Source organism: Trachemys scripta, chromosome 18, assembly GCF_013100865.1.
Source record: "Trachemys scripta elegans isolate TJP31775 chromosome 18, CAS_Tse_1.0, whole genome shotgun sequence".
Classification (NCBI taxonomy): Eukaryota; Metazoa; Chordata; order Testudines; family Emydidae; genus Trachemys; species Trachemys scripta.
The window spans coordinates 4276784-4290716 of NC_048315.1; the positions used below are offsets into that span (position 1 = coordinate 4276784).

At 48.3% G+C, this 13933-nt stretch overlaps 1 protein-coding gene across 6 annotated transcripts in view; it reads left to right on the forward strand.

Annotated features, from left to right (window-relative positions):
- Positions 1-2749: 2749 nt before the first annotated feature.
- The window catches only part of RPH3AL (rabphilin 3A like (without C2 domains)), an 86155-nt gene continuing 74971 nt past the window's right edge, over positions 2750-13933 (forward strand). For 2 of the 6 annotated variants that reach the window (XM_034752837.1, XM_034752844.1), the window contains exon 1: positions 13556-13701. The gene's annotated coding sequence lies outside the window, so the exon portion shown is untranslated. Of the gene's footprint in view, positions 2794-2883; positions 2903-13555; positions 13702-13933 lie in introns of those variants that run through there. The other 4 variants (XM_034752841.1, XM_034752840.1, XM_034752843.1 and 1 more) reach the window with 4 other exon arrangements.

Consider the following 13933-nt stretch of genomic DNA (forward strand, 5'->3'; position numbering starts at 1 on the left):
TATCAGAGGGGTAGCCGTGTTAGTCTGAATCTGTAAAAAGCAACAGAGGGTCCTGTGGCACCTTTGAGACTAACAGAAGTACTGGGAGCATAAGCTTTCGTGGGTAAGATGCAAGAAGTGAGGTTCTGACCCACGAAAGCTTATGCTCCCAGTACTTCTGTTAGTCTCAAAGGTGCCACAGGACCCTCTGTTGCTTTTTACAGATTCAGACTAACCCGGCTACCCCTCTGATACATGACATTGCTACAGTTAGGCAGACCTAGCGGAAAGGTATCATGGTTTTTCTGTTCTTTTAGCCGTACTCCAGAGGGATGATGCTCAAACACGGTTATTACTCTTGCTACAAGGAGTTCATAGACCCCGGTGGTGGGCGTGGTAGAAGAACCTGAACACAGTAACTGCTGGAGGCCCTGATCCTGCAGGGATTTGCACCTGGGCTTCATTTTATGCCCTGTGAGTGTGTAAAGTTCACCACATGCTCATACGGGGTGTAAATTGAAGCCCGTGCCTCAGTCTTTGCAGGATCAGGGACTAACTAACTCTGTTACTATAACTTGCTGCCTGTCGCCCTGCAGCTACCTGTCCCATTTGCAAAGGTCTCCCACAGCCTTTGCCCAATCGCCTGGTGTTTTAAACCTTTTATGCCTGTTACAAAAATCATGATTCTGTTTTTATATACCCGGGTTAGTTAAACCTCAGCCTCTCAACAGCTGCCACACTCCCTTGCCCTGTAGTGACCCTGTAGCTCTGCTTCCCTGAGCCCCATCATTCCCTTCACCAATTAGGACTCTTGCTACACAAATTCCCCTCCAGGGCTCTTGGGCTAAGGTCCTCAGAGGATGGAGATGGATGGCAGGAGAGAGATCACTTGATCATTGCCTGTTAGGTTCACTCCCTCTGGGGCACCTGGCATTGGCCACTGTCGGTAGACAGGATACTGGGCTAGATGGACCTTTGGTCTGACCTGGTACAGCCTTTCTTATGTTCTTATGTTCCTCCTGGTCCATGTAGTCATAGTGTCCAAGCATGAATGCTGGTCTTGCTGGAGGCAATCCTAGCAGATTTATAGTGACCAGGGGCACACTTGGTAGGCTTTCAGGCCCTCGCTCTCTCCTATATGTGGCCTGCTTGTTCCTCTGCTGCTAACAGGGGCTTTGGGAAGGGGCTGTTTTGTCTCCCCTCTGCGGAGTCATTGGTTGGATGGGAGGGAGGGGAAGAGTCTGTTTGCAGCAGCCTGTCAGCAAGAGGGATAATTTATGCAATGTGGAGAAGTCGGGAGGCGACACAAGTTGCCATGTGAGCCAGAAATTCATCTCCATAAAGGTCTGTAAATGATGCATGATTCCTGATGTCCTAACAGAGTAAATGATCCGCCTGTCTATAACTCATGGATTTTCTCCCTAAGCATCCCGGTCTAAGCCATATAAATGTAGGGCTTACTCAGTTTTCTCTTCCCTCACAAATACGAGTAGAATTGGGCCAATAATCATGTGTTGCAATGATGTATTTAGTGCACTGTTACTGTATTTTGAACTAGGCTTTCTCTGCCTCAGTTCCTTCACCTGTCAAAAGAAGATAATCAATCCCTTGTCTTCTGGGGGAAAGGGGAGGGATGAAGGGGCTTGTGGGGGGGCTTAGTTAACTAATGTGTATGCTGGCAGGCACTGTGTGTTGGTCCCTAGCAGCTGGAAAGTGACAGAAGTGTTTCCCAGTCACTCTTGGAGCACTCAGCAGGAGGGGCTGAAGCATTGCTAGTGTTACAAGGGGGAGGTATTGTCACTACTAAACAGCAGTGTGTTAGCAGGGTATTGGAGCCAGAGCCAGAGTCCACTCAGTGAGTCAGTGGCAGAGGTGGAAAGAGAAGTGCTGATGGCCAGCCAGCCCTGTGCTCAGTCCACTACTCCAACCTCACAGGGGTTAGCGGGAGACAGGAGGTGGGGCCTATTAGGGAATGACCCCTATGCAGTTTTGCCAGTTCTCACCATGTTATCACGACTCTGGCGATGTGGGTTGGTTTTTTTTGGTCTTACCTGCCTCCTGAAAACCTGCTGAAAAGCGCTTTTTCCTGTTATTGTCAACGGGGCTGACACTAGCAAGATGGTCGCTATTTCACTGCAGTCTAGCCACATCCCTCATTATTATTGAACAAGCAACAGCACTGCCATTGCATGAGGCATGCAGATCTGGCCTGGGCTGTCTCCTTGGCAAGGAGATCCCTTCAGCAGCACTGGCATGTGGGGGAAACCGGCAACACTGGGCCCAGTCTCCCTCCTTAGGAGGGACTTGAAAGTAGATGATTTCCAGCCGATGAAGCACTTTACAACAGGTTCCAATTAACAGGCAAATTCGCCATGTCCCTTCTTTTCAAGTGTCCCATCTTTGAGAAAACCAATTAAGTCAGGTAGCCTGTGACCAACTCAGCCAGCGCTGGCGTAAGTGAGCCATGGCTCAGCTCCGCATGTAATTTCCAGTGCTGACACTGCTGCATGCATGCACCCTGCAAGTGGGTGAGGCTTGGCCCAGGGCAGCAATCTGCATGCACCTCGTAATGCTCTTGCAGCAGTGTGTGAGCCCTGGGCCCGCCTCTGCACACACGATGACAGCTAACGCCTGGGCTCGTGCTCCCAGCTCTGCACAGCCCTGGGGCTGCCGCCTGCTGGGATACTCTGATTGGCTGGGCAGGAGCCGGGGCTGGCGCGAGCTCGCTGCTTCCCGGCTCCTGGTTCCTTGCAGTTGTCGCTAGAGGGCAACGAGGGTGCATGGAAGGGGAGTAGCAACCAACGTGTGTGCACGGTAAGAGGGTCGGGGGACGTGGTTACTCGTAGCCGCCTCCAGCCTTCAATTAAGCAATCAGTGAGCGCCAAACACAGCAGCAACGCTTGCGAAGAGAGCCTGCCGGGTGGTGAGGATTAGCAGTAGCTCCTGTTAGATGTGGTCACGGGGCGCGGGCAGTTTTCAAACAGCCCCCCACAGAGGGGGTTGCAGAAGACGGGGAATGTGGTTGCATTTAAATCTGCCAGTGCAAAGTGCTCGCTGTTGCGGGGTGACTGGGAGCGGCCCGAACACAAGTTGCTTTTGCAGGAAGTTTTTGTACTTAGCAATTCAGAAAAGAAAGCAAAATAACCCCGGGCAATAACTGCTGAGGGTGTGCCAGCCTGCCTGGGACAGTGTCACTCTCTGCAGCGAGCAGGGGGGCTGGGCTGGGACGGCAGTTTTGCTTGGGACGCTGGAGCAAAACTAGAGACAGGCTGCGGGGTGATTTTTATGCAGGATGTTATTAACGTGGATGTAAGCAAAAAAAGTTGTTCGACCTTTCCCACCCTCCTCCCAAAAAAGAATCAACAAGGAGTTCAGGGTTAGAGGCGATGAGGATCCGTCTGTTAAAAGGCTTCCAACCCTGGTGATAAATCACTACATATACTCTGGAGTCGGTACAATGCTAAGATCTCCCTGCATTTGGTTTTATGGCATATGAACTGTTTGCAAGTGTGTGTGTGTGTGGGGGGGGGGGGGGGGTTAAAGCCCCACCGCTGTCTCTCTAATCCAGAAGTGAACCTGGATGAAAAGCATTTACAATGTAGTTACTGAAGCAAAAACAAAATGTTCTCCTCTCATTTCCTTGACATGAAGGGGGATTGAGTTGCATTCTGCTGACTTCCCTCTCTTCCCCCTCTTCTGGAGATTGAGAGGTTTAGATGCAGAGCTGGTGCTAGTCCATTTGGGAGCCCTAAACAGGAATATTTTGCCCTCCCCCCAACACATACTAATAGTTAATAGGGGGCCCCCTTGAGCTGCTCAGGGCTCTAAGCAATTATGCCTATTGCCAGCTCTGCTTAAATGCAAAGTTTGGCAACAGGCGTGCTCAGGCAGGTTGTTATGAAATCAGACTCCCAGGAGCTTTCTCCCAAGACAGACCTTGAGCTACAGGCAGCTGTTCGCTGACAACAGTTAATAGTTTTGTTCTAGTTTCAAAATGTCAGTAGCAGGGATTTCTTGATAATGGGTATTCCTAATGCTGCACGATAGCTAATAGTTCCCTGTGAGATTAGAAGTGAGGAGGGGGGAATGGAAAACAGGAGCAACAATGATATGATATAAAATAACTCAGAATATAAGAGTTTTGTGGACTGTGCGGCCTACAGGGAACTGGCTATTGCTGTTATGATCAATGTGCATTACAATAAGGTCTGGAGACTCCAACCAGGAGGGCTCTGTTGTGTTCGGTGCTGCACACACACACAGAAAGATGATGGTTCATCTTTCTGACAACTTCTTTTCAATGAGCTGTTTGTTCAGTCCATCTGTTCCCTGCCATCTTAGGGCTGGTTGACATTAGAAAGTTGAGTTGACCCAGCTACATCACTCAGGGGTGTGAAAAATGTAAACCCCTGAGAGACATGGTTAAGCTGACCTAAGTCCTAGTGTAGACAGCAGTAGGTTAACAGCAGAATTCTCCTGTCGACCTTGCTACTGCCAGTCGGAGAGGTGGATTTACTACAGTGATGGAAGAAGTGTATGAGTGACAGTAGTGCTGCTGCAGCTGTCCCATTGTAGCGTTTCTAGTATAGACAAACCCTAGGTATGTAGTTGCACTGTGCTATCAATATACACTCCTGAGCAGTGTGTGTGGGGGGAATGGTTAAAATGTTTATTATTTTGGTTAAAGTTTGGGGGAGGAGCTTTCACAGCTTATGATGATGATAAAGATTGCAGGGTGAATGGACTGTGGGAGATACAGAATGAAAGTTGGGGAAGCTGCTAACAGTCATTTTTGGGGAAATGACTACAGTACTATTATACTGTACTTCTAGACTTGCTAGGAATTACTTAAGCAAAGTAAGCTGTCGTGGGATAAGAGGGAAGGTCCTCTTCATGGATTGGTAACTGGTTAAAAGATAAGAAACAAAGGGTAGGAATAAATGGTCAGTGTTCAGAATGGAGAGTAAGCAGTGGTGTTCCCCAGGGCTCTGTACTGGGTCCAGTCCTATTCAACGTATTAATAAATGATCTGGAAAAAGGGGTAAAGAGTGAGGTGGCAAAATTTGCAGATGATACAAAACTACTCAAAATAGTTAAGTCCCAGGCACACTGCAAAGAGCTACAAAAGGATCTCTCAAAACGGGGTGACTGGGCAACAAAATGGCAGATGAAATTCAATGTTGGTAAATGCAAAGTAATGCACGTTGGAAAACATAATTCCAACTATACATATAAAATGAAGGGGTCTAAATTAACTGTTACCACTCAAGAAAGAGATCTTGGTGTCATTGTGGATAGTTCTCTGAAAACATCCACTCAATGTGCAGCGGCAGTCAAAAAAGCAAACAGAATGTTGGGAATCATTAGGAAAGGATTAGATAATAAGACAGAAAATATCATATTGCTTCTATATAAATCCATGGTACACCCACATCTTGAATACTGCGTGCAGATCTAGTCGCCCCATCTCAAAAAAGATGTATTGGAATTAGAAAAAGTTCAGAAAAGGGCAACAAAAATGATTAGGTGTATGGAATTGCTTCCGTATGAGGAGAGATTAATAAGACTGGGACTTTTCAGCTTGGAAAAGAGACGATTAAGTGGGGATATGATTGAGGTCTGTAAAATCCTGACTGGTGTGGAGAAAGTAAATAAAGAAGTGTTATTTACTTCTTCTCATAACACAAGAACTAGGGGTCACCCAATGAAATTAATAGGCAGCAGGTTTAAAACAAACAAAAGAAAGTTTTTTTTCACGCAACACACAGTGAACCTGTGGAACTCAGCCGGAGGATGTTGTGAAGGCCAAGACTATACCAGGGTTCAAAAAAGAACTAGATACATTCAGTGAGGCTAGGTCCATCAATGGCTATTAGCCAGAATAGACAGGGATGGTGTCCCCAGACTCTGTTTGCCAGAAGCTGGGAATGAACGACGGGATGGATCACTTAATGATTATCTGTTCTGTTCATTTCCTCTGGGGCACCTGGCATTGGCCACTGTCCGAAGACAGGATACTGGGCTAGATGGGCCTTTGGTCTGACCCAGTATGGCCGTTCTTATGTATTCTGCCTGAGGTTTCATCAGTTTCATAATAAATGTAAATGTCATAGGATTGACTCATGAGGAAGGTAGCGGATTTTGACTATGGAGAAATGGGCTCAGTTCCATTGCTGCCTTTGATACTTCTGTTGAATTCCTGCTTGTAAATGGGAATAATGGTACCCCTTTCCCCCCATCTGTTGTCTGTCTTGTGTACTTCAAGACCTACCCCATTCAGTGGGGCTTCATGCAGGTGCAGTGATCGGCCTCAGCCTGGATGCTGGAATCATGCAGAATCAGGGCCTTAGATTGTAAACTGTGAGAGGCAAGGTATTCCCGGCTCTGCCACGGAGCTGCTGGGTGACCTTGGACAAGTCCTTTCTTCTCTCTCTACCTCTGATTCCCTCCCATTCACTCTGAGTCTGTTTAAATCAAATCCCAGTAAATCAAAGTTTTATTGTAAACTCATTTTAATCTTCTGTTTTGGAGCAGTGCCAATATGGAATTATGGATCCTTAATACTGGTCCACTCCTTTATCAATATAAGGGTAATTTCACTGTAACTAATCTATCAGTACTATTTGTAATATGCTTATTGGTATGTGTGTATGTAATAAATATTAGTTCAGGTTGTGTATATTTTACATGGAGGCATAAACATTTTTAGGGTTAGGTAATAATATAAGATTTTAAAATATCACAATTTAAGATAAAGGCCCATTATTGAAACCTTGCTCTCAAGAGTATAATCACTCAAATCAGTTGGAGGACTAATGTGAGTAAGGATTGCTAGATCAATCCTTAAATTTGCTTAAGTGTTCCCACTGTCTCCTTTAATCTTAGCTGCCCGCATTATGAATGTAAAATGAAGTAAAGGTAGGAATGTACTTGTCCTCTTTTGAAATAGGGTTGTCATGACGACCCACAGTTCAGTATGAAATCTGATGAATGCAACAGGCCGGCACCTCTGACTGCGGAGGTTTGTGATTAATTCCCATATTCTGATTGCTTGTAAAATTACTAGTTTTTCCACCCATATAGAATTGTTGCTACTAGGGAGAAAACATTGCAGGCCCTTTATCCACAGCAGAGTGGAAGTATAATCTGGCTTTGAAAAGTGACCCCTTACAGAGACCGTGTATATGTGTATGGTTGCTTTATTAGTCCATGGAATCAGGCAAAAGCCCAAATATCTTAAGCAAGTTTCAGAGTAAGTGGGTTGACTATTTAATGTAAACTGGTGCCTGGACGGTGATGTTTGCTGAGATCCGACTATAGTAGTATTTCTGCGACCAGTAAGGAAAAAACATTCCACTTACTCAGCAACAACAGTGATGTCTCTCATTGCCTTAGTTAGATCTGGTGCATTAGGGTTCCTGTGGTAGCTGAAGTCAGTGGCAAAATTCCCAGTGGCTTTAATGGGATTGGGATCCCCCCTTTAATATATTGTAGTAGCCAAGTCAGACTTCATGGTTGTTGCTATGACCATTTGGTACTTCACAGGAGATGCAGAGATCACCCTCAGGTCTTACTGCTCTAAAACAAAGGTTTTCAACAAATGAGATCCAAGAGAATCTCTGCTAGCAATACAGGGCATATGACACATTTGAGCAGTTCTTGTATCTGTCCAGTAGACGGCAGTTGGTAGGGTACTGAAATGCAGCCTTGCAGAACTGGATACTTGCTAAATGGCATTCCAGTTGATGTCCTGGTGTTGAATTGTGATGGTGATGTTGCGTAGTTGTGATCTGATATCTTAGTGTGTTTACTGAGCAGCACAGTGCAGTGGGCCAAAGTGTGATCCAGTGGGCAGAATTTCACTCTTCCTTAATGCAGGGAGTCAATATACTTCTCAGCTCCAGATGCAACCACGCTGAGAAGTCACTTTTGGATTTCTCCTAAGGGTCCAATTCAAACCAAAATAGGTCTGACTTCTGTACTTCAAAAGTGTGGGAGCTGGACTTAGTGTTATCAGACTGGGCCCATAAAAAAATCACCCTATGAAATATTTTAAACGCCACTAGAGACCAATCCAGGTTATGGGGGGGAACATGAAGACTGAGATAGCTGGAACTGAAACACATGTAAAGAAAACAGTGGATCAGACTGAGGAGTTGGTTTTTACAGGTGCTGAAACGGGAGATTTATTGGCCAGGAAACCTAATTGCTTTTTAAAAAATTGTTCTGGCTTTATTGCATTTTCCAGTGGGCAGGACAGGTTTCTTTTAGGTTAGCGATTGAATTATCAATCTCCTTATGAAAAAAACAAAACACAGTTCTAGGGAAGAGTAAAAACTGACTGTCTGACAGCTGAAGGGATCAGAGTAACATTTTCGTAAAAGGGTTGTTTATGTGCTGTAAAGCAATTAGCTTAGAAGGGATGGGTCACGTTTCGAAGGGGAATGGAAGCTCAGAATGACCGTGACTTACAGCAGCACTCACCAGTTCTGACCCTCACGCCCCGAAGAAAGTTCCCAGTTTATACTTTGGTTGATGATCAGTGTAAATTGGGGAGAATTAATGGTCTCTTGTTATTGTTTGTGTTACAGCAGTTCCTCCTGAGTTCTCGTTGGCTCTGGTGCCACTGACTCTCTGTGTGACCTTGGGCAAGTCACTGCACCCTTCTGAGCACTAATTAATGTTTGTTTGGCGCTTTTGAATTGTAAAGTGAGGTGTGTGTATTGCAATGACCTGCTAGGGAGTGGAGACAAAGCAACAGCAATAGATAATATAAAAGGAACTATTCTCAGCCTTTTGGTCACACAAGCAGTGTATGTTAGGTCCCAAAATGCAGACCTGTAAGGCAGACCAGCTGAGTTAATATTGGCCTGTCATGTACACGTGCTTTGGGCATGAAACTTTACCTGATTTGCAGCCCTTCACACAAACAAGGGCTCTTATTGATGTGGAAAGGCTGTAGACCATGCCTTTTATAGCATCAGTGGGTTCCAAATATTCTCTTTTACTCTGTTGCCAACAATCCAGGACAGGAAGCAAATCTCCCCTGTCCTTTCATCTGTGTAGTAACTGCACTTTGAAAACTCCATTTGCTCCTTCATGTGAAGAATTCTGTTTTTTAGAATGGGACCCTCTGTTGTTCAATGGATAATTTGCTCGTTGAAATAATAATTTTTTCTTGTTATCCAAAGATTTCCAAGCATATTACAAATGTAACTCAGTTCTCACAATCTACCAGTGGCTATTTGACAGAGATACAAAAATGACCGGAGGGAGCAGAGTCACCCAGGATAGCAGCTGCTGTGTTGGAAATAGAACCCAAGAGTCCTGAGTAGCAGTCCCCTGCTTTAAAATCTACATCTCCCAGAGCTGGGACTAGAACTTATGGGTCTTCCCGACTCCTCATGCTTTGTCTAACTTCTAGATTGGGGTTCTCAACCTTTTTCTGAGACCCCCCTCAACATGCTATAAAAACTCCAGGGCCCAGCAGGAGACAGGTGGTGGGGACTTGGGGCTCCGGCCTGGCTATGGGACCTCGGGCATAGGCTTAATTTAACTTCTATTTTTGGGAGGCTTGGGCCAGCTCTGCAAAAAGTGTCCAGGGAGGCAGTGCCACCTCCACAGACCACCCAGCCTGTCTGGGGGTTTAGCTCAAAAAATTTGAAGACTGCTCAGGGTCCAGGGAGGAGGTAGCTGGGGGCTGTGTGCAGGCAGGGGGGTAGCTCGGTGTACAGGGAGGGGGGAGCTAAGGGCTGTGTGTGGGCGGGGGGTAGCTCAGGGTGCAGGGAAGAGGTAGCTGGGGGCTGTGTGTGGGCAGGAGGTAGCTCAGGGGGCAGGGAGGGGGGAGCTAGGGGCTGTGTGTTGGCAGGGAGGAGCTCAGGATGCAGGGAGAGGGTAGCTAGGGGCTGTGTGTGACCCCCCCCGGGACTCCGCCCCGACTCCATCCCTGCCCTGCCCCCTCCTGCCCCGCCCCCATTCCAACCCCTTCCCCAAAGTCTCCGCCCCCTCCCTGTCCCTATTGGACTCCTTCCCCAAATCCCTGCCCTGGCCCCGCCTCTTCCCCGAGCACGCCGCGTTCCCCTTCCTCTCCCCTCCCTCGCAGTGCTTGCTGTGCGAAACAGCTGTTTCGTGGCGGCAAGCACTGGGAGCTCGGGGGAAAAACGGGGACACGGTGCACTCAGGGGAGGAGGCGGAGCTGGGGCGGGTCGGGGAGCTGCCAGTGGGTGCAGAGCACCCACCAATTTTTCCCACCAGAGTCGGCACCTATGGCAGTGGGGTAGAAGGGAGACCAGTGCTCGGGGTTTCAGCCCTGCAGCGAGGGATACTGGGGCTCAGGATTTCAGCCCTGTGATGGGTCTTGAGGTTTCAGCCCCGTGATGGGGGGCGCTGCGCAGGGGCTTGAGGTTGCAGCCCCGCAATGGTGGGTGCCTGGGCTCAGATTTTCAGCCCCGCATCGGGGGGCTCCAGATTCTCAGGTTTTCAGCTATATGGTGAGGGATATCAGGCCTTAGGATTTCAGCTCCACGGCGGTGTGTGTCAGGGCTTGCGCTCTGGGTTTCAGCCAGGGGGTCCCGTGGACCCCCTGAAAGGGCTCGTGGACCCCTGGTTGAGAACTGCTGTTCTAGATAATGTTTCTTCCCAGCGCTTAGCCTAGCACCCTAATACCTGACTCCTCACCCCCTCTTCCCCACAAGGCGAGACAGCCCTGGTCCAATGCCCGTACCCTGTGGTCACTGTAGTCATTCCCATGTGATCAGCGTGTCTCAGAAAGCGGAACTGAAGCACTTTGGATGGGGGAGTCCCTTGCTGGCGGCGTTGTTTTCGGTGCTGTGTGGGATGCACTTTCCAGACAGTGAAAGGCGTCGTGTCCCTATTAGTGAATAGCCAGTGGCTGGCACTACTGCCTCCATCACAAGCGTGTCCAGCTCCCAGGCGAGCTGAACAGGGCAGTGAAGCAGGAAACAGGGTGTTAAATGACATTGGTGCTGTGTCCCAATTATTTCCATTGAATGGCGTTAATCTCAGGAGCTGGGTGCAAAAAGCTGCAGGGTTGGCGGGGGAGGGGGCGGTGTTTGAAAACTGTTAAATGAAGCCTCCACCCCTCTGTTACAGAGATATTGAGGGAGGCGGTGCAGGTTACCCATGTGGTGCCTGGCGAGGCAGGGGTTAACGCATGCTGGCTCCCAAGAGTGCCCCACTGATAGCAATTAGGCTTCTCTCTCTCCCCAATAGCAGGTGGTCCAGTGAAAGATATTGTCTCACACACCTTGTCTCTCTAATACCCTGAAACCCACATGGCTACACCCCCACTGCATACAGTGGTTGGGCTTGTCAGCATTTCCTTCAGGAGACTCCTGCTGGCTAAGCAAAGAGAATTGCCATGCCCCAGGACCCCTGGAGGGCAGGGCTATAAACCCACCAGGGCTATAAACCCACCCACTTATTCTCGGCATTGCCTCTGAGCCTGGCCCTGCTGGCCAGGTAGGTGCTGTCTGGCACGAGCCTTTACAGTCTTCTCCTAGCCTTGGAGGATTAGACCAGGGTTTGTAGAGCCACCTTGTTTTCTCAGGGCAGCTGGGCAAACTGGTTTCGGTTCAGTAAGAACCAGATGCCATGCTGTTTGTTCTTGAGCTCTACAGGGCCAGGATGGCAAGCTCAAGAAACCCCAGTGGTAAAGATTTAAGTTCAGCTGCCTGTGACCACAATGTATCCTGTTGCAATGAAAAAGGATCTTTTGGTTCTTGTATTTCTCAGGGGCACATGAGAACTGACCTGGAGAGACTAGGGGATGCGATCTGCATTGTCTGTCTGCCAGGAAGTATACCATGGCTCCAAAATATAGTCCTGTGCCACCTATTGCCGCCGTTCCATTGAACGGTCCTCTCTGATGTACTGTCTGAGAGTCTTAGCTATTTCAGAAAAGGGGCGTCTTGACTGTAGCCCTCATTTTTTATGAGACCTTAAGATGAAATCATGAAGTAAGCTGTACTGATTGTTGCCTGCATGCAGCAATACAGCCAGGGCCCTGCCTTCACACCTAATCGTCTGGGGGCAATGCCCGCTGGGACCAAAAGGTTGGAGACTGGCATTGTCTCGGTCGCACCAGTGATGATACGAAGGGCAGAGTTGGTCATTGAGTCCAACTTGCCACATAGATGACTGGAGCCCGCAAGGCATTTGGCAGATGCAGTAATTAGGGCATTGGTAGATGTCCATCGGGTTGCGTGCTGGTGCCCCATGAGTGGCCAGCAGTCTTGGAGAGGAGTCCAGCTCTCGACTGGATTTTAGCACGGGTCTTCTCGATGTGTTGTCAGAAGGACAGAGTGCTCTCTGTCAAGTTTTATCCCCAAGTGTGTAGGGCACGGTTCAAAAACGATTGGCTGTTGTAGTTACTTTATGTTATTAGAGGGTGGGTTTTGTTCTTGTTTCGTTCTGTTGTTGAATTACAGTGGCGCCACGGGATCCCAGCTGGGATCAGGGCCCCACTCTGCTAGGTACTGTATACATGGGTAATAGGAGACAATTCTGGCCCTAAAGAGCTTAGCGTTGAAATAGACAAGACAGACAAAGGGTGGAGGGGGCGCTCTCTCTCTCTCTCTCTCTAACCTTCTCCCCATTAAAGCAGAGTGTACGTAAACCAGGCCAGCTCACTCGCTCTCTGTATCGGAGTGTTCTCTTGCCTTGCGTATTTGTTCGACCGCTGCCTTCTGTTCATGGTTGATTTGCTAATTTCAGTATCTGATGTTATGGAAAAATCTTTAAAATGACCAATCGAAAATGTTTGTGCTGTGTGTGTTTTCTCCGGGCAACTGGAAAAATGGGCTGCAGCGTATTAAATCTCCAGCTGTGTGCTTGAGCCTTCATCCTGCGTGGGCGCTGACTGGTTTCCTGGGTGATTGGAGGGACGACACAGAGCTGGAAAGTGACCCACCTATAAAGTAATGGGACACAGGGACTGCTAATAAAGGGCTGATGAGCCCAACAGAATACATAGGATCCAATCAGTCAGTACTGGGCTATAGTGGGCCATTAGACCATGGGGGTGAGGGGGAGAGTAATTTTGGTCCCATCAGTGCCTCTTAGCGAATTGTCAGGTGTGACTGCCTGCTTTCTGATGAATGAAATCATCAGAGGGGGTTCCCTCCGAGAGAGGGAGGGTCTCCCCATGCTGAGCACTGGAGAGAAATGCCCCTCCGCTTTCTGCTCCCCACACAGTTCTTGTACCAGTATAACCATTTCAGTGAGGAGTGGGATGGGTTTTTTAATGGATATAGTTATACCAGCGCAACCCCTACTATAGATGCAGTTATACCAGTATAAAGGTGCTTTAGCGGGGTACAGCGGTTCCTTTACTAGCTTTGAGATCAGCACCTAGATAGCAGTACACTTGCGCCTATGCTTAGGGCGGGGAGGAGGGGTTTGTACTGGTATAGTTAAAGCAGTACAACTGCTGTATGTAGACAAGACCTTAATGACTCCTGATTAGTATCCGTAGTCCAGCTCCACCGTGGCTGCAAATCCAGGCCTTTGTTTAGCTCCAGCTGTACAGTTCACTGGTTGCTGCCACATATTTATTTAAGGGCTGAGTAATGCAAGTTGTCTAGAGTGCACCTCATGTTGCCCGGGAGTACACAACAGCCGCCTCATCCGACAGATGAGGACGCCGTCCCTGCCCGCGGGAGCTGGCAGCTGAGGGGCCGGGTGACCATCTTGGTGGGCATGGTGAGTCTCACCGTAGGTCTTCTCATTCTGAGTTGGCCATTCTTTTACTTGCGTGTGCAGAAAGAAGATCTTAGTTAGAAATCCAAACACCCTGCTTTGCTCTTTGTCGTTTCCCCGTGGGCGCTCCCGAGAGGCCAGTTGTTTCCCTTTGTCTCCCCTGAATACCTGAGCGTGTTCCTTCTGCACAGAAAATCACACAGTGTAGCCCTGTGACTAGTGCTACTGTTAATGG